Genomic DNA, 23568 nt, shown 5'->3' with positions numbered 1-23568 from the left:
TAGTTTTGCTTTCTCATTAAAGCAGGTTTCACAATCTCTGTACTTTACTTTGCTAAGATTATTGTGAGTATACTCTCCCAAAAAATACCATGGCCCAACAAGTACCGAGAGCATGTTTCTGTTCATTCTATCAGATTTTATTGAACACTTACTCCATGCTAAGCACTCTGCTGGATGCAGAAAACAAGAAAATCCTCTTGTAATTATAGGTAGAAAATATCTTTTCAGGCTCATAATGTGACTTGGGAAGTTTTCTTTTGCTTGTACTAAAGTCAGAAAGGAGGTCACTAGTTTTGAAATCTTTTCCAAGTCATATCCCCTCCCCGAACGGAAGTTTTCTTATGTGTTAAAAATAGGGCTTACACTTTAGTTAATAATAGTGTATCAATACTGGTTCATTAACTGTGACAAATGTACCATTCTAATGTAAGATGTTAATAATAGAAGAAATTGGGCATAGGAAATATCAGGACTGTTACAGGTTAAACTGTGTCTCCCTAACCCTAAAATGTACATACTGAAGTCCTAACACCAAGCACCTCAGAACGTGACCTCATTTGGAGACAGGGTCTTTACAGATATGACTGGTATCCTTATAAAAGGGGAAATCTGGACACAGAGATACGTGGCGAGAAGACGATATGAAGAGAAATAGGGAGAAGACAGCCATCTAATACAAGCCGACGAGAGAGACCTTGGAAGAGACCCTTCCCTCACAGGTCTCAGAAGGAACCAATCCTGCCAACCTCTTTTTTTTTTTTAATATAAATTTTTTTTTTTTGGCTGCGTTGGGTCTTCATTGCTGTGCGCGGGCTTTCTCTAGTTGTGGCGAGCGGGGGCTACTCTTAGTTGTGGTGCGCAGGCTTCTCACTGCAGTGGCTTCTCTTGTTGCGGAGCATGGGTTCTAGGCGCACGGACTTCAGTAGTTGTGGCACATGGGCTCAGTAGTTGTGGCTCACGGACTTAGTTGCTCCGCGGCATGTGGGATCTTCCTGGACCAGGGCTCGAACCCGTGTCCCCTGCATTGGCAGGCAGATTCTTAACCACTGTGCCACCAGGGAAGCCCCTGCCAACCTCTTGATTTTTGTACTTCTAGCCTTCAGATCTGTGGGACGATATATTGCTGTTGCTTAAGCCGCCCAGTTTGTGATACTTTGTTATGGCAGCCCTAGCAAACTAATACAGGAATTCTGTACAATCCTTGCAATTTTCTGTAAATCTTAAACTATTCTCAAACAAAAAGTTTATTAAAAAAAAAAAAAAGGACAGGGGTAATGGTGCCCACATCTCACAATTATGAGAAGACCAAAGTAGACAGATAATTGGGAAATCCCTGCTCAGTGGAAGGAGAATCCATAATCCCAATACACAGTAAGCAAACAGCTAGGACTAGAATCCAGGTTTCATTTAGTGTTTTCCATAATATAATGTTATTTCAAGATGGGCATATAAAGGTGGGTGTAAGTGAGGGAATATGACAAAGCAAATTATCAATCTGAAATGCCCTGTCCCAAATGAACAGAACCTCAGAGAGTCACTTTATAATACTGGGCTAGGTTCTGCAGTGAGTAGTGGCTTTGGCACCAAAAAAATAACTGGGTTCAAATCTTGGCTCCTCCACCCATTAGCTGGACAAGATACTTACTCTCTCAATCTTCCAAACATGACCTACACCTCACAAGACTGCCACGGGAATTAAAAAGTGTACGTAAACGCCTGCCATTCAACATGTGACTTCACACCTTAAGCTATGTTTAGCTACAACCCTAGAGTGGTGAGAGGGAGATATTTAGCAACTTCTCTGAGAGCAAACAGATTTCACCACTGATTCTATTTTCCTGCTATTAGTAAGCAATCAGATATCTTCCTACACAGAACAATAATGTGTTTTATAACTTTATTAGCTAAACTGGCATGTGTTGCACTGAAGAGGTGCAGAGAAGCAAAAAAAGGTCAAATTCTAGGGTCCTGACCTTTGTAGAATAAATCCGTTTGCTGCTGGATGGTAGCAGGGAAAAATCAACAGCAAACTGAGGGGCCTTTCATTTGGAACTTACTCATCTAATATTCCCAATGTAGGCAACTTGTGGTATCTTCTCCTGAGAATTTGCTCAATGGGTGTCTATTAGGCTCAGGATCATCTATGCAATTAACCTTTCATCATTAGAGAAATAGAATGAACAGCACAGACAGCAACTTAAATAATCTTCGATTCACCCCAGAGGCTCCTCTCCTATATCCCTAGGGTAGGCTGACAGCAATTTTAGTTACTGTTTTAAATGTGTTCCATTGGGGAATATATCCTTCCCATTTTTCAAAGGAACTCTCAGCTTTCCTGACTTAATAAAGATACTACAGGGCTTCCCTGGTGGCGCAGTGGTTGAGAATCTGCCTGCCAATGCAGGGGACACGGGTTCGAGCCCTGGTCTGGGAAGATCCCACATGCCGCGGAGAAACTGGGCCCGTGAGCCACAACTACTGAGCCTGTGCGTCTGGAGCTTGTGCTCTGCAACAAGAGAGGCTGCAACAGTTAGAGGCCCGTGCAACGCGATGAGGAGTGGCCCCCACTCACCGCAACTAGAGAAAGCCCTCGCACAGAAACGAAGACCCAGCACAGCCAAAAATAAAATAAATAAATAAAATTAAAAAAAAAAAAGATACTACAGGCTATGTTAACTAATCACCTATGGCCTCCTTCCAGCTCTCATTATGATAAACCTTTTTAAAAACTAAGTTTAACAGCCAATCATGACACAACTATTTTTTTAATTAAGTTATTATTACTAAGACCTTGGGCTGAACCAGTGGTACATATTGCAATCACCTACAGAGCTTTTTAAAAAGTCCATCTATCAAGATTCTTATTCAGGAAACCAGGACAGGAATTCCAATCCACTGGTTTACGGACATTCTTTACAGATTCCAAGGACTAGGACTGTGTTCTCTCTTCATCCCACCATCGATACACAGAAAGCCACTGCTTACACGGAGTTGTACATAAAGCTTGTTCTACATAAAGTCTGTTTACAACTCTCTTAGGAGATAAGCTGTTTGACATCTTTTACAGACGTTAGCCTTTTGGGGATAATATCAGCTTCCCCAAACAAGTCTATCACACAGAGGTTTAGAGGAGGGAAAAATGTATGTTTTTAAATTTATTTCCTTATATGTTAAACCATCACTGCTTTGAATGATGTTCACAACATGGCAGGGTATCTTTCAATAACTAGATCATATCAATTTATCCATTCCTTCAGAAGTATGAACCCTAAGAGCTGCAGTGTCCCATACACATGTAGCTACCGTGCAACTGAAATGTGGCTGGCCTGAACTGGGATGAGCTATAGGTATAAAATACAGGATTTCAAAGACTTAGTACAAAACCCAGAATGTAAAATACTTCATTAAGGATTTCTTATATTAATTACATGTTGAAATGAGAATGTGTTGGATATATTAAATTACATAAAATATATCATTAAAATTAATTTCATCTGCTTCTTTTTATTTATTTTCTTAATATGGATGCTAGGAAATTTGAAATTACATGTGGCACACTGGACTTCTCTTGGATGGCACTGTCGTAAAGGACAACAATGACTGTCTTTTCAAATGCTCAAGTTTTGAACCTTATCCAATATTAGTCACTTTTTTTTTTAAATTAATTAATTAATTTATTTATGGCTGTGTTGGGTCTTCATTTCTGTGCGAGGGCTTTCTCTAGTTGTGGCAAGCGGGGGCCACTCTTCATTGCGGTGCACGGGCCTCTCACTATCGCGGCCTCTCTTGTTGCGGAGCACAGGCTCCAGACACGCAGGCTCAGTAATTGTGGCTCACAGGCCCAGTTTCTCCGCGGCATGTGGGATCTTCCCAGACCAGGGCTCGAACCCGTGTCCCCTGCATTGGCAGGCAGATTCTCGACCACTGCGCCACCAGGAAAGCCCTATTAGTCACTTTTAAATTCATCATTTATTTTTGCAGTTTCTAGTCTTCATCCACTAAGACTTTCCTGTTGAGATATAACCACCTGATGTCTTTCCATTTATATCTACACTTTACCAGATAAGTTGAGGGGGAAAAAAAGAGATGTCTTAAATACACACACAACTCTACATAAGAAACCAAAAATAATTTCAAGATCTGCTATCATTCTGGACCTTACCAGTCACCTGAGTCTACAAAAGAAATCAAGAACCCAACCTGCTGCTTCTAAATCTAAAACGAATTCATTAAGGCACTATTCAAAGCTATCTAAATTTAGAGACCACTCAACTATCCCAACCGCAGATAGATCCAGACACTGAACCAGAACTCAGTTCAGATACATATGATCAGTGCAACTCCCCTCCTCTGGCTCATAAGGAACAGCATATTAACTATATAGACAAATAGGTCTAATTATTTTCTGGAACATCTTGTATTTGTTTTGTTTTTTTTTTTTAAAGGAACAAAATTGAATTCATCAGATTTATATATGAAAGCTCCAGCTTGCCATAATTTCAAGATTCTAAATGATCTGACTCTTGCCTACTCCAACATCATCTCAAACCACTCTCTCCTGATTCAATCCCTCTACCGGAGTCACAAAGGCCTTCTTTCTGTTCCTTGAACACTTACAAGCACTTATAGTCTCAGCACCTTTATACTTGCAGTTCTCGCTACATGAACACCCTTCTGCAGTCTAAAGCATGGTTGGCTCCTTTCTCATCCTTCAGATCTCAGCTTGTCACCTAACTCGAAAAGGTATTCCTTAGCATTCTACCTAATGACACCTCACTGTTATCTTGCAGTCGTATTTCTTTCCTACACTTACGAAATCTGAAACTACAGTATCTGCCTTCCCAAACTAGAATGTAAGCTCCCCAAGAATGGGGGTCCTGTTTGTCTTGCTCATTGCCGGTTATCCCTAGCAACAGAGAACAGGCACAGTAACAAGCACTCAAGCATCTACTGACTGAATTAATCAAAAGCAGCTTTAAAAGACAAAGGATCTTAGAGGGGAAAATCCAGTATACTTATTTTTTAAATTATGCAACTGGCTTCCTATGTACATGTCCTTCTAGTCTTTGTTTTCTAGTTTCCAATACTTAAGTCTCTTGAAGAACTGTCATAGTTCCACGTGGTGAAAAATAAGAAGTATGGAAATATCAATTATATTTTGCTTGCTGAGTCTGGAGAGAGAAGAAACGCTTGTATCACTAAGTATTTAAAGATGAAATAAGGCAACAATAATAAAAACACTGAGTATTAGTGAATAGTTGGGACAACTGATTAATGACTTAATACAAAATGTTAGATTCCTTCTTCTTACCATAAACAAAACCAAAAAAAGGTAGGAAAAATCATCAGGATGATGATGCTGTGATAACAACACCCCAGCTGCCTAGAGCACACGTTCAGAATGAAGCAGATTAGAAAATACCTCTAAGGGGACTTCCCTGGTGGCGCAGTGGTTAGGACTCCGCGGTCCCAATGCGAGGGGCCTGGGTTCAATCCCTGGTTGGGGAACTAGATCCCACATGCATGCTGCAACTAAGTGTTCGCATGCCACAACTAAGGAGCTGGTGAGCCACAACTAAAAGGAGCCCTCAAGCCGCAACTAAGGAGCCCGCCTGCCACAAGACCAGGTGCAACCAAATAAATAAATAAATATTTTTTTTAAAAAAAGAAAATATCTCTAAGATAAAATTTATAATATAACCAAAATGCTTAAAGTATTGAGGAAGAATTTACACTTCTGGGTAGAGTTTAGAAAGAAATTACTGATAAGAACATAGAAACTAAACAAAACAGACCAGAAAAAGATAATTATTAACAATAGAAAAAACAAAAAGTTGTACAGAAAAAAGGAAATTAACCATAACATACGACATTTGTCTGTGAACAAGCTATACATAACCTTAATATTGTTAACAGTGAATACTGCTCTAACCAAAATTCAATTATAACCAGAGTGACAATAAATGTGGACATGTGAGGTGGTCAGAGAATTCTACCACTATCCAAAGTAGAAAGTTAATAGATAATACCCAAAACTGGAAAATCCGTAAGTAACAAAATAAGCTTATTATTTTAGAGGTAATACCAAAAGAAACAGTAAAGAGTTGGAAATGATTGCTTCTAGGGACTGAAAAAGGGGTGGGAGGGACTGTTTTTCATAAAAAGCCCTGTGGAGCTGATGGTCTGACATGACTACGTACATGGTTTTTGTACATGTATTAATAAAAAGTAAAACAAAAAATGTTTAAATAAATATATAAAATGTTTTTTAAAATTTAAGAGAAGAAACTGTACTATGGGGGGAAATCAACTGTATGCATAAATTTATTCATGTCCATCACACAGTTACCTAACACACGGAAAAATGAAACAAAAGCCTAAATGTTTACCAAAAAGGAACTAGTTAGATAAATTATATGCCACATCCAATGATGAAATGCCATGAGTCATTTAAAAATGCAAACAGAGAAAACTTTTCTTGTTAACAAGAACCAAGTGACAAAAAAGCACAACTCCAATATTGATTATATACACACATATCAGAGTAACATATGCACGACAAGGGACTGTTCACCAAACTATTAACAGTGACTATATATGTGTCAAGTTTATGGCTGATATTTTTCAGTATGTCCAAGTGAATAAACATGTGTCATTTAAAAATTCAGAAGTTAGTTAAAATAAGAAAGTAACTGCTGATTCTACAACTTGGGATGGAATCAGAGAGGAAAGCAAGGCTACTTTATTAGCCTGTTTCAGTTTTTTAAACTGAAAGATAAATATTGCTTAATAAGAACCCAGAACTTCCATTAAGGAATCTTCTGGATAAACAACATAAGACTGGCTTTATAAGCCAGTGAAGTTATTATTAGTTCCTTTTACCACCATGCATTTACCTTATTTGAACAATGATTCGACTTGCACCAGACCCCAAACAGACACTACCTCAAAGAATACTGGCAGTGCCGCACTGGCTTCTCCAATTTACAAAGTCAGGATACAACTCTGGAATGAGAAGAAATAAGCAGTGATAAAATAGCTACCCAAACCTTGCAGATTGCATCTTGAAATACAGATGCTTGGAATCTGTAAGCAGAAACTCTCCTCTAGCCCTCAACTTAACTCCAAGTGGACACAGGATTCTCTCCCAAAGTATACTGGCCTGAGGGTCTCTCGTACTCATTTTCATCCACCCAACCTCCTACAGTAAGGTTGGAAAGTATGGAAAGCTAAAACCTTCCTCTTGTAACCTGATACTTCCACTGGCAATATTTCAGGTGCTATGGTCTGCATTATACAAGTTTAACTTGCAAACTCCATAATTCAACCTGGAGAATAACTTCAGAAGAATTAGATGCTTGAAACAAAAAACTTTCAAGTATGCTGAACTAAATTTAACAAATACATTTCAAGTTAAAGTAACTCCCCACACTCATCCCTCAAAGCACAAAAAAACCCTTCAGATCCAGTTGTTTAAATATTCCCAGATCCAAATACTACTAACATGGCCATATAGCAAAGCAATGTAGTATTATCCCAAACAAACAGGAAAACAAAGTTCCAAGATCAGCAAGCTCAGTATGTAATTAACATCCTCACATCTAGATTAAAGTTTTTTTGTTCATTCATAAATACTGTAAAGTAGGAAGGCACCTAGGAATTAAATAATCTGAAGATGCAGTCTTGACATTAATCTTCTTTTTTCACTTATTCATTGACTCAATCAAGGATACCCACCTTAGCTTTCTCTGAAACCTGTGGTTTGCACATAGCTGAATCCTTGCCTATCTAGCCAGGAGAGAAAAGAATGCATTTCCTTAAGCTATAGTCTCTCAGTAGTGGGGAGCCCTCAACTCCCCTCTCAGCAAATTCCTACTCATTCTTACGAGGGTCTCCTTCCCCAGCAAGCTGTCCCTGGCTCACCCAGGCTGGGTTAGGTATTGCTTCTCTGTTACCCTAGACACGGTTCTCCTTACACGCGTATCATCATGTCTGTTAATATGTCAACTTACCTCACAAGGCTGCAAACTCTATATACCTAACACTGATATGTGTCCACTGAATAAACTGAATACACAAGCAATAAACTCTTGACCTATACCAAAGGTTATCAGGTAATTAACATTACAAAGAGGCAAAAAAAACCTACTGTTAAAACTAAGACTTATCCAGATGAAATTACTATTCAGTCAGACCATTTGGCAAATTAATGACAATGCTGGTATATATTCGTTTAGTTGATAAATAGCAAAAATATAGCACTTACAAAAACTCATTCTTCCACAATACTTTTGCATATATTCTTGCAAGTCATTCTGGGAACTCATCCTAGGTTTCATCAACCGAAACTTCTTTCCCTGTTTGTAACTGCAGAGGCACAGGGGCTCACATCGGTCAGCTTGAGGGAACCCCCGATGACTGCTACAAAACTGGGAACCGCTTACTCTACAATGCACTAATTAAAGAACTATTCCAATACATCCACCTTTAAAATTCTAGCCAGTTAACAAACACACACACACAATCTTCCTTTTTCTACCCCATCATGTTTCTTCCCTATTAACTAACCTCTTCTCCGACACTGGCAAGAATTTTCTCATCACAACAAATCTTCAATTTTCCATCGTTGCAATGGGTGGAGAAGCAAATCTGAGGCTCTGGCCCTTAGTTATTCTATGACAGCAAGGAGACACCTGAAGCCCTAAGTCACCTGCCACCAGTTTTTATGCACCCCCAAACTTGTCCTGCTTGAGTCATTGGGACAGTGATAGGCATGCTTTTCAGCCTCATTCTCCTGACCCGTCTTTCGTCAGATACCAGTATATTAGCAAGGACACCACAGCACTACCGACAATATATCTTTTCCCCTTCTACACAATTTCCATTTTAACTGTCCACTTACTTCAACAAAAAATTTATGAAGTACCTACTACATTGCCAGGTACTGTTTTAGGCAACAGAGATTCAGCAATTAAAAATCTCCTCAGGGACTTCCCTGGTGGCCCAGTGGTTAAGAATCCGCCTGCCAATGCAGGAGATACGGGTTTCATCCCTGGTCCGGGAAGATCCCACATGCCTTGGAACAACTAAGCCCGCGAGCCACACCTACTGAAGCCCGCACGCCTAGAGCCTGTGCTCCACGAGAGAAGCCACCTCGATGAGAAGCCCGCGCACCGCAACGAAGAGTAGCCCCCGCTCACTGCAACTAGAGAAAGCTGGCGCACAGCAACGAAGACCCAACACAGGCAAAAATAAATAAATTTTAAAAATATCTCTTCATTCCTGGAGCTTACATTCTAAGGGGCAGATGGGAGCACAGGAGGAATAAGAGTTACTCTTTTATGTAATGTGGTCAGAGAAGGCAAAGACGAACAGAAACAGTATGCTGTACTTTATCTGAAGGCAAAAGGGACCAAATAGAGGAAAGAACAAGTGCAAAGACCCTGCGGAGGGAACATGCCTGGTGTATCTGACGAAGACAGAAAAACAGAGTAGCTGCGATGCCAACAGTTGCCAGGCAACAGATGGAAGATCAGGTCAGAGACATGGGTGAATGGAAAGGGCCTTGCAAGCCATCGTAAGGACTTTGGTTTTCCTACAGGTTATGTAGGCAGCCACGGCACTGTTTTGAGCAGAGGAGCAAGGACCAGAATCACGTTCTAAAAGGATCTTGGCTGCTGAGTGTAGAACAGACCTTAACAGGGCAAGAGCAGAACAAATTGTTAGATATTGCCTACAATTATCCAGGAAAAGGACAGCAGTGGCTTAGACTAGAGTGCAGCTCAGAATGCCCCCACGTTCCATACACTATACCTTACGTAACAACATAGTTCCTAAATCCAAACAGAGAGCACTAATATTCTAAGTTTTTACTTCCTACAGTTAAAGCGTTTTTACTTCCTACAGTTAAAGAAGATTTGAAATGTTTTTTCTTATCTCACCTCAAGCACCCCTGATAATCTTTTATTGAGAAATACAGAAGATAAGGAAGCACAAAGATGACCTTGTCTGCTATGAACCTGAGGTCAAAGCTAGTCCTTTAAACCACCATGCAGGGACTTCCCTGGAGGTCCAGTGGTTAAGAATCCGCCTTCCAATGCAGGGGACGCAGGTTCAATCCCTGGCCGGGGAACTAAGATCCCACATGCCGCGTGGCAACTAAGCCCGTGCGCCACAATTAGAGGGCCCACACACCGCAACTAGAGAGAAGCCCACACACCGCAATGAAAGATCCTGTGTGCCACAACTAAGACCCTATGCAGCCGCATAAATAAATAATTAATTAATAATTTTTTAAAAAAAGACTCCACACTCTCAATGCAGTGGGCATGGGTTTCATCCCTGGTCAGGGAACTAAGATCTCGCATGCCGCGCTGCACAGCCAAAAAAAGAAAAAGACCACCAGGCACATGTTGCTTCTACAATACTTAAGGACTAATGTGTCTACTTTCAAAATCAAGTTGAATAAAAGTGAACAAAAGGGCTTCCCTGGTGGCGCAGTGGTTAGGAATCCGCCTTCCAATGCAGGGGACATGGGTTCGAGCAATGGTCCGGAAGATCCCACATGCTGCGGAGCAACAAAGCCCATATGCCACAACTACTGAGCCTGCGCTCTAGAGCCCGTGAGCCACAACTACTGAAGCCCGCGTGCCTAGAGCCCGTGCTCCGCAACAAGAGAAGCCACCGCAATGAGAAGTCTGCGCACTGCAACGAAGAGTAGCCTCCGCCGCAACTAGAGAAAAGCCCGCAGGCAGCAACAAAGACATGATGCAGCCAAAAATGAATGAATGAATGAATGAATGAATAAATAAATAAATAGGAACAAAAGAGGACAGTGTCTTCTATTCAAGTTAACCCAAAGTAGCCAATGACAAAATTTAATCTTATCCACTCCCCATTGAAAAAAATACTAGGAATTGATAAGATTATGACAGCTAGGCAAATAAACCTTTAGTGTTTTACCACAGAAAACTGTGCAATGTCTTGCTCCAAGCAGCTTCCCTGGTATGAACCAGGGACCAATACTGAATCTAAGACTGGTGAAATTACTATGAATGGTTTTGGAGAGAAAGACAGATACTCCCAAATGTGTCCAGTATACAGGGCCTTCTTCGCTTGGGGGGGTGAGCAAATGATGTCACACAGCCCGACCTGTTTTTGTACCACCTATGAACCACCTAACAGTTTCTACATTTTTTTTTGGCTACCCGCTCAGTTTGCAGGATCTCGGTTCCCCGACCAGGGATCAAACCCAGGCCCCCCTGCAGTGGAAGTGCGGAGTCCTAACCACCGGACCATCAGGGAATTCCCCAATTTCTACATTTTTTTTTTTTTTAATGGTAGAAAAATATCAAAAGTATTTAATGACGTGTGAAAATTCTATGAAATTCCAATTTCAGTATCCGTGAAGTTTTACTGCAACACAGCCAGGTTCATTTGTTTATAGATAACTGCTTTCACACTACAACAGCAAAGTAGTTGCAAAAGCGACTACAAGCAGTGGTCTCACCACTTTGCGCTGCTACAAATTGTGGTGAAGCAATTGTAACTAAAAAGCATTTCAGGGACTTCCCTGGTGGCGCAGTGGTTACGAATCCGCCTGCCAATGCGGGGGACACGGGTTCGAGCCCTGGTCCAGCAAGATCTCACATGCCGCAGAGCAACTAAGCCCGTGTGCCACAACTACTGAGCCTGCGCTCTACAGCCCGCGAGCCACAACTACTGAGCCCATGAGCCACAACTACTGAAGCCCGTGCACTTAGAGCCCGTGCTCCACAACAAGAGAAGCCACTGCAATGAGAAGCCCGTGCACCCCAACGAAGAGTAGCCCCCGCCTGCTGCAACTAGAGAAAGCCCACGTGCAGCAATGAAGACCCAAAACAGCCATAAATAAATAAATAAAAATAAAAAGCATTTCAAGTACCATGGATTCTGTCATATCACACATGGAGTGTGGGTGCTTTTTTTTAATCCAATTAGATGGCAACACATTGTGTTTATTATGAAATGATGCCATAGCTGTGCCAAGAACACAATATGTGTCAACATTACCAAACTAAGCACTCACACAATATTCCCAACTCACAGGAAACCAACTGCTGGAAATTTTTTAAAAATTTAAAAGAGTATCTTATCATAACAGAAAATCTTCATAAAAACAAAATAAAAATAAACAAAAATAAAGCTACAACCGAAGTAAGTTTGAGTGTTGTATCTGTTAACGTAAGGAGGAAAGTCGTTTATCTATAGTGAGTTAATTAAGTTATGTTTGACTGCAAGAGCCTAAAACATGTGTCTCGAGAGAATGAACTTGTTTAAGACTATTAGCTTTTTGGTTTGAAGGGTTGAGGACAATGGGAGCAATATAAGTAGTCAATTCAAAAATAGGGCAGGGCAAGTGGAGAGGAAAGGTGCTAACCTAAGTTAACTATGAAAATAAGTGAAATGAGAAGATAAAAAGCAAAAGGAACTGCATATAACCACTGTATTCTACTTGTTAAAGTTTTCTAGTTGTAAAGTTGTTAAAGGGTACAGGTTAACAATCCTGAAACCACTACACCACATACATACTGGAACTAATGAGTAAATGGATGGCAAATGGTGAGAGCCAAGTTTCTCACTGTTGGGAGTGGGAGGTTATAGATAAAAAAGGAAAAGACTAGAATGATCAATGAGGTACTGGATTAGAATTGGAGATATCACTAATTCATGTCTAGCTTAATACAGATACAAATGAAGATATGCAGAAATATGAAATACTTACAAATATTTCTGTAAGTATATGGAATATATGTTAGTATACAGATGTATTTCCTTGCTTTGTCAGCTGAGAAGACCTGGAAGCAATACCTTCCAGTAGCAATGTGCACACCTAGCACCCAGATCTTGATTTCTAATACCATTCTCCAATAAAAGAAACCAGGGCCCCTTCGAGAAATGGCTGAATCTAGGGCTGGGGGAGGGGATTCACAGTATGAGCTTGGGAGTATCTTATAGTGCCAGAAAGTAAGGAAGTGCTAAACAACAACAACAAAAAAACAGCACCACACACAATAAAGGGCATATGTCAAAAGGACACTCCTGTCAAACTGAAAGAGCTCTCAATAGTAAAAATCAGAAAAATTAGAACAAAATAAAGTACTGGATTATAACAAAAATACCCATGAGTCCATACTGATACAAATAAGTAACTGAATAAATAAATAAATGGATGAGAAAAGACCAATCTCCCATGCAGAAGAATTACAAATAATTTATGTATATACGCCACCCTCAAGGAGGTGGACTACAACTCTCCACTCCTTAAGTGGAGGTGAGTATGCCTAGCGATTTTCTTCCAAAGAGTACACTGTGGCAGGAAGGGGAGGGAGTAATTTTTTGGAGAAACCTAGCCAGATAATCACAGTTAACAAGAAGTCACACTGACAGCATGTATTCCTTGATATGATATGGCACTTTACCTCTGTGTTCTTTCTCCCCCAAATCCATAACACTAGTATAATCATAAGAAAAATATTAGGCAAATCCCAATTGAGGGACGTTCTACAATACAGCTAACCAGTACTCCTCAAAACTGTCAAGGTCACCAAAAATAAGTGTGAGAAATTGTCACAGCCAAGAGAAGCCTAAGGAGACACAACAACTTCATGTATATCCTAGATGAGATCCTGGAACAGAAAAAGGACATTAGGTAAAAACTAGGGAAATCTGGGGACTTCCCTGGTGGTCCAGTGGTTTAGACTCTGTGCTTCCACTGCAGGGAACATGGGTTCGATCCCTGGTCAGGGAACTAAAGATCCCGCATGCCACACTGTACGGCCAAAAAATTTTAAAAAATTAAAAAAAAAAAAAATACCTAAGGAAATCTGAATAAAGTATGAATTTCAGTTAGTAAGAATATACCAATGTACCAATACTGGTACATTAGTTGTGACTACTGTACCACACTAATGCAAGGTGTTAACAGAGGAAATGGATATGGGGTATACATAGGAACACCCTGTACTATTTTCTGAGACTGTCTGTAAATCAAACTGTTCAAAAATAAATTTATTTTTAAAAGAAGGCAAATGATTGTGGGTGGTGTTCCACGGCTCTTGATGATTCAACAAATATTACTGATACTGCTCAGTTGTTTAGTGATGTCAATGCTAAGTCTGAAGTGACTGAACACTATGAACAAAACAGTCTGTGTGGAACAACCACTGGCAAGAATCTTTTCACAAAGGTTGAGAGAACATTAATTCAATACAATCTGAACTTGAATCTGCTAAGATGTGCACAAATAATGGCGGTAAAAACGTGTGGAGAAGAAAGGGCTTAGTTGGACAAATTTACAAAGCCTGTGAAAAATGTAAAGTATTTCAAGCAAATGGTTTATTCACTGTACTGTTCATCAGCAAGCATTCTGCAAAAAAAATCTATCACATGCTATTGAACCAGTATTGTCAAGAGTGACCTTCATTTGCTCTCAATCCACTTCTGTAGCGGATTCATCAGTTCTATGAATTTCTGTCAGAAACAGAAGGTGAATCTTGACTTGCTTACTAAACAGCAGTTAAATGGCTTAGCAGCCATAAAATTTTATTGGTTTTTTTTTTTTTTAAGCTCAAGGCTGAATTTGAGGGATTTCCCTGGTGGTCCAGTGGGTAAGACTCCGTTTTCCCAATGCAGGGGGTCCGGGTTCAATCCCTGGTCAGGGAACTAGATCCCACATGCATGCTGCAACTAAGAGTCTGCATGCCACAACTAAGAGTCCACATGCCACAACTAAAGATCCCGCATGCTGCAACGAAGACCCGGCGCAGCCTAAATAAATACTTTAAAAAAAAAAAAAAAGACTGAATTTGAAATTTTTCTGAAGACGAATCATCCTTAAACACTATTACTGAATACTTAATGGCTTTGGAAATTAGCTTTTGCTGCACAGTTAATAACGTTTCTTAATAAATCCATTTGAAAATTAACAAGACAAAACAGCACTTCTATGGGAAACATACTACAGCAAATTAAAATGAACATACATTGTTTGAATCACAAGTAACGTTGTTACTTTTTTCATTTCCTGTACTGTCGAAAGTTAAAACAAGCAATGAGATACCCAGTCCCACACAAATTTGAAGCAGACATATTTTCTTAGCTCAAACTACAGTTTTACCGTATTTCCCCAATGCAAGTGCAAAGGAAATCTCCATATTTCAAAATCCATCTAAACACAACTGAGGAAGAACTTCCATCTAATCTTCAATTGGAAATGATTAATGTGCAGTGTAAGAGCATGCTAAAAAGCAAGTATCGAGAAAAGAATCTAACAGAATTCTATAAAGGCTTCCAAGTGATAAATATGCTCAATTAAAATCATATGCTCCAAAAAAAATCATACGCTCATGGATTAGTATTAGTATTTGGCAGGACCTGTGTGAAAAGATGTTTTCAAAGATGACATATGGGGACCTCCCTGGTGGCCCAGTGGTTAAGAATCCGCCTGCCGATGCCAGGGACACGGGTTTGAGCCCTGGTCCGGAATAGATCCCACATGCCTCAGAGCAACTAAGCCTGTCCGCCACAACTACTGAGCCCACGCACCTCAACTACTGAAGCCCGCGAGCCTAGAGCCCGTGCTCCGCAACAGGAGAAGCCACCGCAATGAGAAGCCCACACACCGCAATGAAGAGTAGCCCCCACTCGCCACAACTAGAGAAAGCCTGCGCACAGCAATGAAGACCCAACGCAGACAAAAATAATCAATTAATTTTTTAAAAAAGATGACATTTGTAAAATCTCACTACAAATTTCATCATTAACAGATGAACATTTGCCATCAATTGCTATAGACCCCAATTAAAAGTGTTATTCCCCCCAAAAGAATCCCATTCTTCTCACTAACACACCTGTATTTCAAAAACTGTATTCAATTTACATAATTTGCCTAACAAAGTCATTTAGTGCAAATGGCCAAACAAGAATAAACCCTTAATGAACAGTAATTCTCAAAACTGTAGGATCTCAAATGGTAGAAAATGTCATTTTTAAATACTTATGCCCAGCAACTTACAGTAAAGCAAATAAAATTAGTAATCCATCATCCCAAAGCAATCTGCAAAGCACTTACCAATAAATAATAGAAAAGAACACATGCTCTAAAACTAGACTGCCTAAATTTGATTGATTCCCACTCCACCAACTAACTTAGACCTGTGATAAATTTTTTTTTTAATTTATTTATTCATTATATTTATTTTTGGCTGTGTTGGGTCTTCATTTCTGTGCGAGGGCTTTCTCCAGTTGCGGCGAGCGGGGGCCACTCTTCATCGCGGTACGCAGGCCTCTCAGTGTCGCGGCCTCTCCCGTTGCGAAGCACAGGCTCCAGACGCGCAGGCTCAGTAGTTGTGGCTCACGGGCTTAGTTGCTCCGCACAGGCTCCAGACGCGCAGGCTCAGTAGTTGTGGCTCACGGGCTTAGTTGCTCCGCGGCATGTGGGATCTTCCCAGACCAGGGCTCGAACCTGTGTCCCCTGCATTGGCAGGCAGATTCTTAACCACTCCGCCACCAGTGAAGCCCTAAATTTCTTTACACTTTTATTATTTATTTATTTATTGGCTGTGGCCTCTCGTTGCGGAGCACAGGCTCCAGACGCGCAGGCTCAGTAGTTGTGGCTCATGGGCCTAGTTGCTCCACGGCATGTGGGATCTTCCCAGACCAGGGCTCGAACCCGTGTCCCCTGCATTGGCAGGCAGATTCTCAACCACTGCGCCACCAGGGAAGCCCTAAATTTCTTAATTAAATCTCACTATCTCTGTTTCTTTACCTGTAAAACTGGTTCCTACTACAAAGGGTTATGAAAATTGAATAAATTAATATGCATAAAGTTACTGAAAGTGCTTAGCACACCATTAGTACTCAATAATAATAATTATGAATCAGGCCAATGTCAAAATGACAGAGTTAAAAGACAAGACTTCAACTAGCTGCTATAGGTAGTCACAAGGTCATTAAACAATTATGTTCTCTCTCTTGATAATTCAGAATCTGGATTTATGGCAGACTCAGAATATAAGACACTACATCTTCGAAATCTCTTAAAGAAGCAGAACACTCTGGCAACAAACCCAAACCTATACTTGATTCCAGGCTGAATGAGCTTGACCCCTAAATGGCACCATTATTCTGTGCCCCAGGTTCTCAATTTACAACAGAGAGAGACGGATCAACATGCCATCTGTGTACCTGACAGTTCCTACCTAGACAGGTGATTTTTAAAATCTTGCTCTTAGGCTATGCAGAGGTGCCTCGGGGCAAAATTATAACCTCATCTGAATCCTCTGGCCTATTCAGCATACAAGACTGTCAGGAAATCCTAACAGCTACTTTTCCAGAATTTATTTTATCACATTACAACTTTTTATAAGCTATCACCATTTCCTTACAACTTAAGCCTCTATTTCCTTGAAAAATACTAATCATGCCATATTACTAGACTATTTTGCTCCTTGAGGGCAAGTACCAGATGAAACTCCTTTTTTTGGATTCCCCGGTGTTGAATAACAAAACGAGTAAATACTAGCTAAATAATATATATATTTTTTACTATGGTAAAACATACATAACACAAGATACATACCATTTTAACCATTTTTAGGCGTACAGTGCAGATCAGTGGCATTCAGCCCATTCCCACTGGTATGCAACCATCACCACCATCCATCTGCAGAACTCTTCCATCTCCCCAACACAAACCGCGCACCCATTAAACAGTAACACCCCCACCACCGCAACCACCACTCTACTTTGTCTCCATGAAGTTGACTAATCTAGGTATCTCACGCAAGTGGAATCATAGTGTTGTCCTTTTATGTCTAACTTATGTCACCTAGCATGTCTTCAAGGTTCAGCCATATTGTGGCACATGTACACAGTTTTTAAAATGGTAAAAACATGTACAGAATCACAGAACTTGAAATATTAACTTAAACTGTTTCATTTGCCTTAGCAAACTTAAAATGTTTAATTCTTCTTTTTACCTAGTTTTTTCATTTTAGTAATACATACACAGTAAAAATTTCAAACTGTACAAGAGTACATAATGAAAAGAGGTCTCCTTCCTAATTTCTACCCTCCCTATCCTCAACTTCCAGGTCCCCTCTCAGGTTTAATTTTTTACTTTGGAACACAACTGCCAACCACATGTTGCCTTGTCTTAAGGATGTCCTATTAGTAAGATACTCAGTTGGGGGACTTCCCTGGTGGTCCAGTGGTTAAGAATCCATCTTGCAATGCAGGGGATCCCTGGTCGGGGAACTAAGATCCCACATGCTGCAGGACAACGAAGCCAGCACGCTGCAACTACCGAGCCCGCATGCCACAACTAGAGAGAAGGCCGCACGCCACAACAAAAGATCCACATGCCACAACTAAGACCCAACGCAGCCCTAAATAAATAAATAAATACTTAAAAAAAAAAAAAGATCCAAAACAATGAACATAAAACATTTCACAAGTATTTCAATGAGTTAACATTCACTGAGTGCACCCCATGAATAATGTCTTTGCTAGGCAGCATATTGAGGCAATAAAGAGAACAGACTCTGGCGTCACATAAAAACTAGTTTAAAAAAAAAAAAAAAAAACTAGTTTAAAGCATTTTGACTCCTTTAAGTCTCAGTTTCCTGATCTATAAGATAAGGGCAACACTATCTCATAAGCTACTGAAACAATTAAATGAGGAAAACATCTAAATCATAGTACAGTGCACAGTAATATAGCAAGGACTCAAATAATAGTAATAAACAATTGTTAATTTCCTTCACTGGGCACTATGGAAAGCACAAAGATGAATCAAAAAATCTGTGCCCTTTTAAGGTTCTTATAAATCAACAGAGCAGTTTATCTCTGCTCAGTATTATCATTATCTGCCAACACCCTGGTATTAATACAACTTCCAACCTACGTTTGTAACTTTTATGGCTCTGTTTCTACACCTCACTGAAATAGTTACTTGCAAATAACTATTTGTTATTTCTCCTAGCACTAGGAGAATAAAGAGAAAGTTCATTATCATCAGATCATGTATAGGGTGTGCAGCCCTGAGTCAGTCTACAGCTAGCTTTAATCAAAGAGCAGAGAGTCGTGTGATTAAGAGACCATGATCCACTCCAATCTGACCCAGGAGCGTATCAGAGTTATGGACAAATCTCACTAGAATTAGAGTCACAAAGCATTAGGAACTGGAAGCACTCTTAGAGATCATTATCTAATACAACCCTAGTTTTTACAGAAGGAAAACTGAACCCAGATAAAGGAAGAGATTTGCCCAAGAAGATGAGGCAAAACTAGAGCTAAAGGCCTTTAGCTCTCAGTGTGTCCCAGTTCTTTCCACATCATCATGCTACCTTTTACCTGTTAAAGAACCTTAAACCACAAACTTCATCCACTCTGCTCTAATTTCTCACTTTTCTTCCCAATTACTTATTATCTAACAGGAAAAAAATTTTTAAATGTGCTTTATGAAATCTGTCTTCCCTAAATAATCTATTATTTGCCTTAAATTTACACTACTGGAAGCTACAGGGAGATGCTAAATAAAAATAAATCTAATTCACTAAAGGCCTATTTGAAAGGAAATTTCAATCCACAAAAAAACTCTTAATTTTATTTTATTTATTTATTTTTTGGCCGTGCTATGTGGCTTACGGATCTTAGTTCCCTGACCAGGGATTGAACCTAGGCCACGGCAGTGAAAGCAGCAAGTGCTAACCACTGGACCACGAGGGAATTCCCAAAAAACTTAATTTCAGAGTTGGAAAAGTGGATGGTACATTCAGAGTATTATCTTCCACAACTGCTTACTTTCACTAAAAAAATTTATGCAAAATAGTAATTTGATTAACCCATTTAACCCAGAGCATCAGACCAGGATAACCAACTTCTAAATGAGTCACATTTCCTCTCATCTGTAAACAAGCAACAGGAAAGAGACTAAATTTGATGCCAAAATGATCTGTTACAAATATTTGTGACATTATTCTAGCAACAAATTTGGATATGATCATGTCATGCTGGAGAACCTGCTAAAGTACATTCACCTTCAGAGATTTTTTTCTTTCTTATTTTTCCTTTTTAAATTACAGATTGGAAGAAGCTACTAGGTTTGACACAAAGGTCAAAACTACTTCCCAGAGTACTGCCAAATTAAAACTTATTTTCAAACAAAGTAAGAAACAGTCTTATCAGCAATTTTGGAACTCTACCCAAAATGTCCACATGTATTCTGGTTCTGCTAATTCTAGAAATAAATTTGCAACTGCTTTGTAAATTTGCTGATGTTAACCCAACATCAATTTACAAACACCTTTAGGGATGCAAACCTCTTCTTCCCAGAAAATGCCAAAATCCCTAGGCCACCTCGCCACTCCTAAGTACAGAGTTTCTCACAAAATGCATCTTATTTCCAAAACATTTATAAGCAAAGTAACTGCTCACCACTGACCCCTACCTCACATCACAAAAAATAAACTCCAAGTGGACTTAAAAGAAAAAAAAAGCATATAAACAAACATTAAATGTGAAAAGCTTTAAAACATTTAGAAGAAAATATAGGAGAATATTTGTACAAATTCCGGATAGAGGATTTGAAACAAGTTGTAAGTATAAACCATAGACGTAAAGATTGATAAATATGTCTATATGCTTTAGAAAATCAAAACGAAACCACATACTAGGAGAGTATATTTGCAATACATATTAACAAAGGATTAGAGTTCAGACTCTATATAAAGAACTTCTACAAATCAATAAAAAAGGCAAAAAACTCAATTGTTCAGATAAAAAAAGATTAATTTATTAAATACTTATTAAACACTTACGTATGCCAGGCACTGTCCTTGGCACTAGAGACACAACACTGACAAAAGGAGAAAGTCTCTCATCTTGTGGTTGGTGGGGCAAGACATACACTCAAGTAACTATATGTTATGTCAAGTGATGATAAATGCTAAAAATAAAGTGGGCTAAGGGGATGATCAATTAAAAAAAGAAGAAAACTATATGGCTAATATACATATGCAAAGATATTCATTTTCACTACTAATCAGAGAAATACAATTTAAAACTATAATAAAATATTTCATACTCACAAGAATGGCAAAAAATTTTAAAGTCTAACGACATCATGTGCCATTAAGATGTACAGCAACAGAAATGCATGTATTGGGAGTACAAACTGGTATAATTCCTCTGGAGAATAATGTGATAGTTAAAGATGTGCATATACCGTGAACCAGAAATTCCAGTTTTAGGTATAAACCCTAGAGAAATTCTCTCAAGTCAGCAGAAAATATATACAAGAATATTCTTGGCAGCACTCTCTGAGTACAAACAGGATACAGTACAAACTGGATAAATAAAAACTGGCACTTTCATACAATGAATACTATAAAAGAGTGAAAATGAAGAACACATATACCATGAATGAATCCCACAAACAGAAGCCTGAGCAGAAAAACAAGTTACAAAAACAAATTCTTGGTATCAAGAATCAAGAGCTAGGGACTTCCCTGGTGGTCCGGTGGTTAAGAATCTGCCTTCCAATGCAGGGGACGCGGGTTCAATCCCTGGTCAGGGAACTAGGATCCCACAGGCTGAAGGGAAACTAAGCCCCCGTGCCGCAGCTACAGAGCCCACACACTCGGGAGCCTGCACACCACAACTAGAGGGAAGCCCACACGCCGCAACGAAAACCCGACGCAGCCAAAAATAAATAAATAAACATTAAAAAAAAAAAAAGCTACAAAAAAGCAACAAAAAAAGGAAAAAGAACGCTAAAAAAAAAAAGAAACAAGAACTTCTTGGTATCAGTTGGTATTGAACAATTTACATGAAGTTTAAAAACACAAAAATACTATATTTTGTTTACAAAAGCATACATTTTTAATAGAAGTGTAGAAAAATGCATAGGTATCATAAACACCAAGTTAGAAGAGAGTTGGGGGAGAAGGGGAGAACAATTCTAGAAGACTTAGCTATGGTGGTAAAGCTTTATTTCTTAAATTTATTAAATTGATCTCTTAAACAGTCAATACATGGGCACCAGTTATACAGTATTATTCTTTGTACTTCCTACATGTCTTCAGATTGCATACTTTAAAACCATGAAAAAAAATGCTGTACAACGCTGAACACTGTTGTTGTGCTCACTTGAGACTTCATTTCTCAGTCCCTCTCTAGAGGAAAAAAGGATTAATATAACTCTCTATAATAGTGACAGAAAAGTACAAGCATTCCCATGTACCTCATAAGCTTCTTGGCCACACACATTTAAACTTTTGCAAACAACTTCCAAAGATTGAAATAGGACTCATCAAGCAATGCTCTTAAGGTTAAATCAAAGAAACAACTCCACATTGAAGGACAAGCATATGAAAGTGTATGTTGAGGGGAATTCCCTGGCAGTCCAATGGTTAGGACTCTGCGCTTCCATTGCAGGAGGCACGGGTTCCATCCCTGGCTGGGGAACTAAGATTCCGCAAGCTGTGCAGCACAGCCAAAAATAAAATAAAATAATCCTTTCTTAAAAAAAAAAAAAAGAAAGAAACAAAGAAAAGAAAGTATATGTTGAATACAGGCAGACTGATTAAGAGTAAGAATTTTGCAAATGTGACCGACATGGATTAGAATCCTGACTCCACTACTGTGCAGGCCTGAACAAGGTGTGTAATCTTACTAAGTTTCTCATATCAAAAAACAGATACACTGATCTTATAAAATTATCATAGGATTAAACGAATCAATGTATGTAAAGCACATAGCACACTGTATTCTAAAAGAGCAGTTTGAAAAATAAAAACAAGAAAGTTGGAAGGGAAAGGATAACGGTGGATAGCCTCAACAATGAGAATTTTATTTTCCCAAATTGTTTCAGTAGTGAATCAAGATTTTATACTTACATTAAGGCTTTTTCCCCCAGTAACATGCTTACATAACCACCAAACAACAAATTAAATCCTTAAAGATATTTCCATTTCCAGAATCACCTTTAAAAAAACTTAGCTGATACTCAAATACCTGTCCAATGCAAAGTAGAGATCCGGCTAAATCCCTAGCATTTTGTTTAATTCCACATTGGCTCCAATTCACGTGCTGACTACTCAGGGAGAAAACAAAATTACACTAAATGCTATATAACTTGTATCAAGAAATACAGTCAAGGGACTTCCTGGCGGTCCAGTGGTTAAGACTCCGCGCTCTCAATGCCGAGCGCACGGGTTTGATCCCTGATCAGGGAACTAAGATCCCACATGCCGCACAGCGCAGCCAAAAAAAGAAAAAAAGAAACATAGTCAAGAAAAAGTTGTGAATATTTTCTACAGAAAACTAGATTATTCATGAGTTACTATACAAAAGGCTGAGTTTTGTACACATAATGCATCCAAAAAGTGTATCCAGAAAAAAAAAAAAAAAGTGTATCCAGGACGTACAATTTTTATTTGAACAATGTTTTCCTACACAGTAAAAGGAGTAAAGGCAGGAGGATGAACGATACAGAAGACAAAGCCTGTATTCCTACAGCTCTGC

The 23568-nt window shown here is 39.3% G+C and overlaps 1 protein-coding gene across 2 annotated transcripts in view; it reads right to left on the bottom strand.

The window, feature by feature from the left end:
• THRAP3 (thyroid hormone receptor associated protein 3) overlaps nt 1-23568 on the bottom strand; it is a 72043-nt gene that overhangs the window by 37710 nt on the left and 10765 nt on the right. Inside the window, exon 2 of one of the 2 annotated variants that reach the window (XM_059919089.1) lies at nt 6897-7005. The exons of the other annotated variant lie outside the window; for it this stretch is intronic. The gene's annotated coding sequence lies outside the window, so the exon portion shown is untranslated. The remainder of the gene's footprint in view (nt 1-6896; nt 7006-23568) is intronic. 2 annotated transcript variants of the gene reach the window in all.

Source organism: Balaenoptera ricei, chromosome 1 (genome assembly GCF_028023285.1).
Source record: "Balaenoptera ricei isolate mBalRic1 chromosome 1, mBalRic1.hap2, whole genome shotgun sequence".
In the NCBI taxonomy this organism is placed as follows: Eukaryota; Metazoa; Chordata; class Mammalia; order Artiodactyla; family Balaenopteridae; genus Balaenoptera; species Balaenoptera ricei.
The sequence above is the reverse complement of the archived record's forward strand: the minus strand, read 5'-3'. Positions and strand labels throughout refer to the sequence as shown.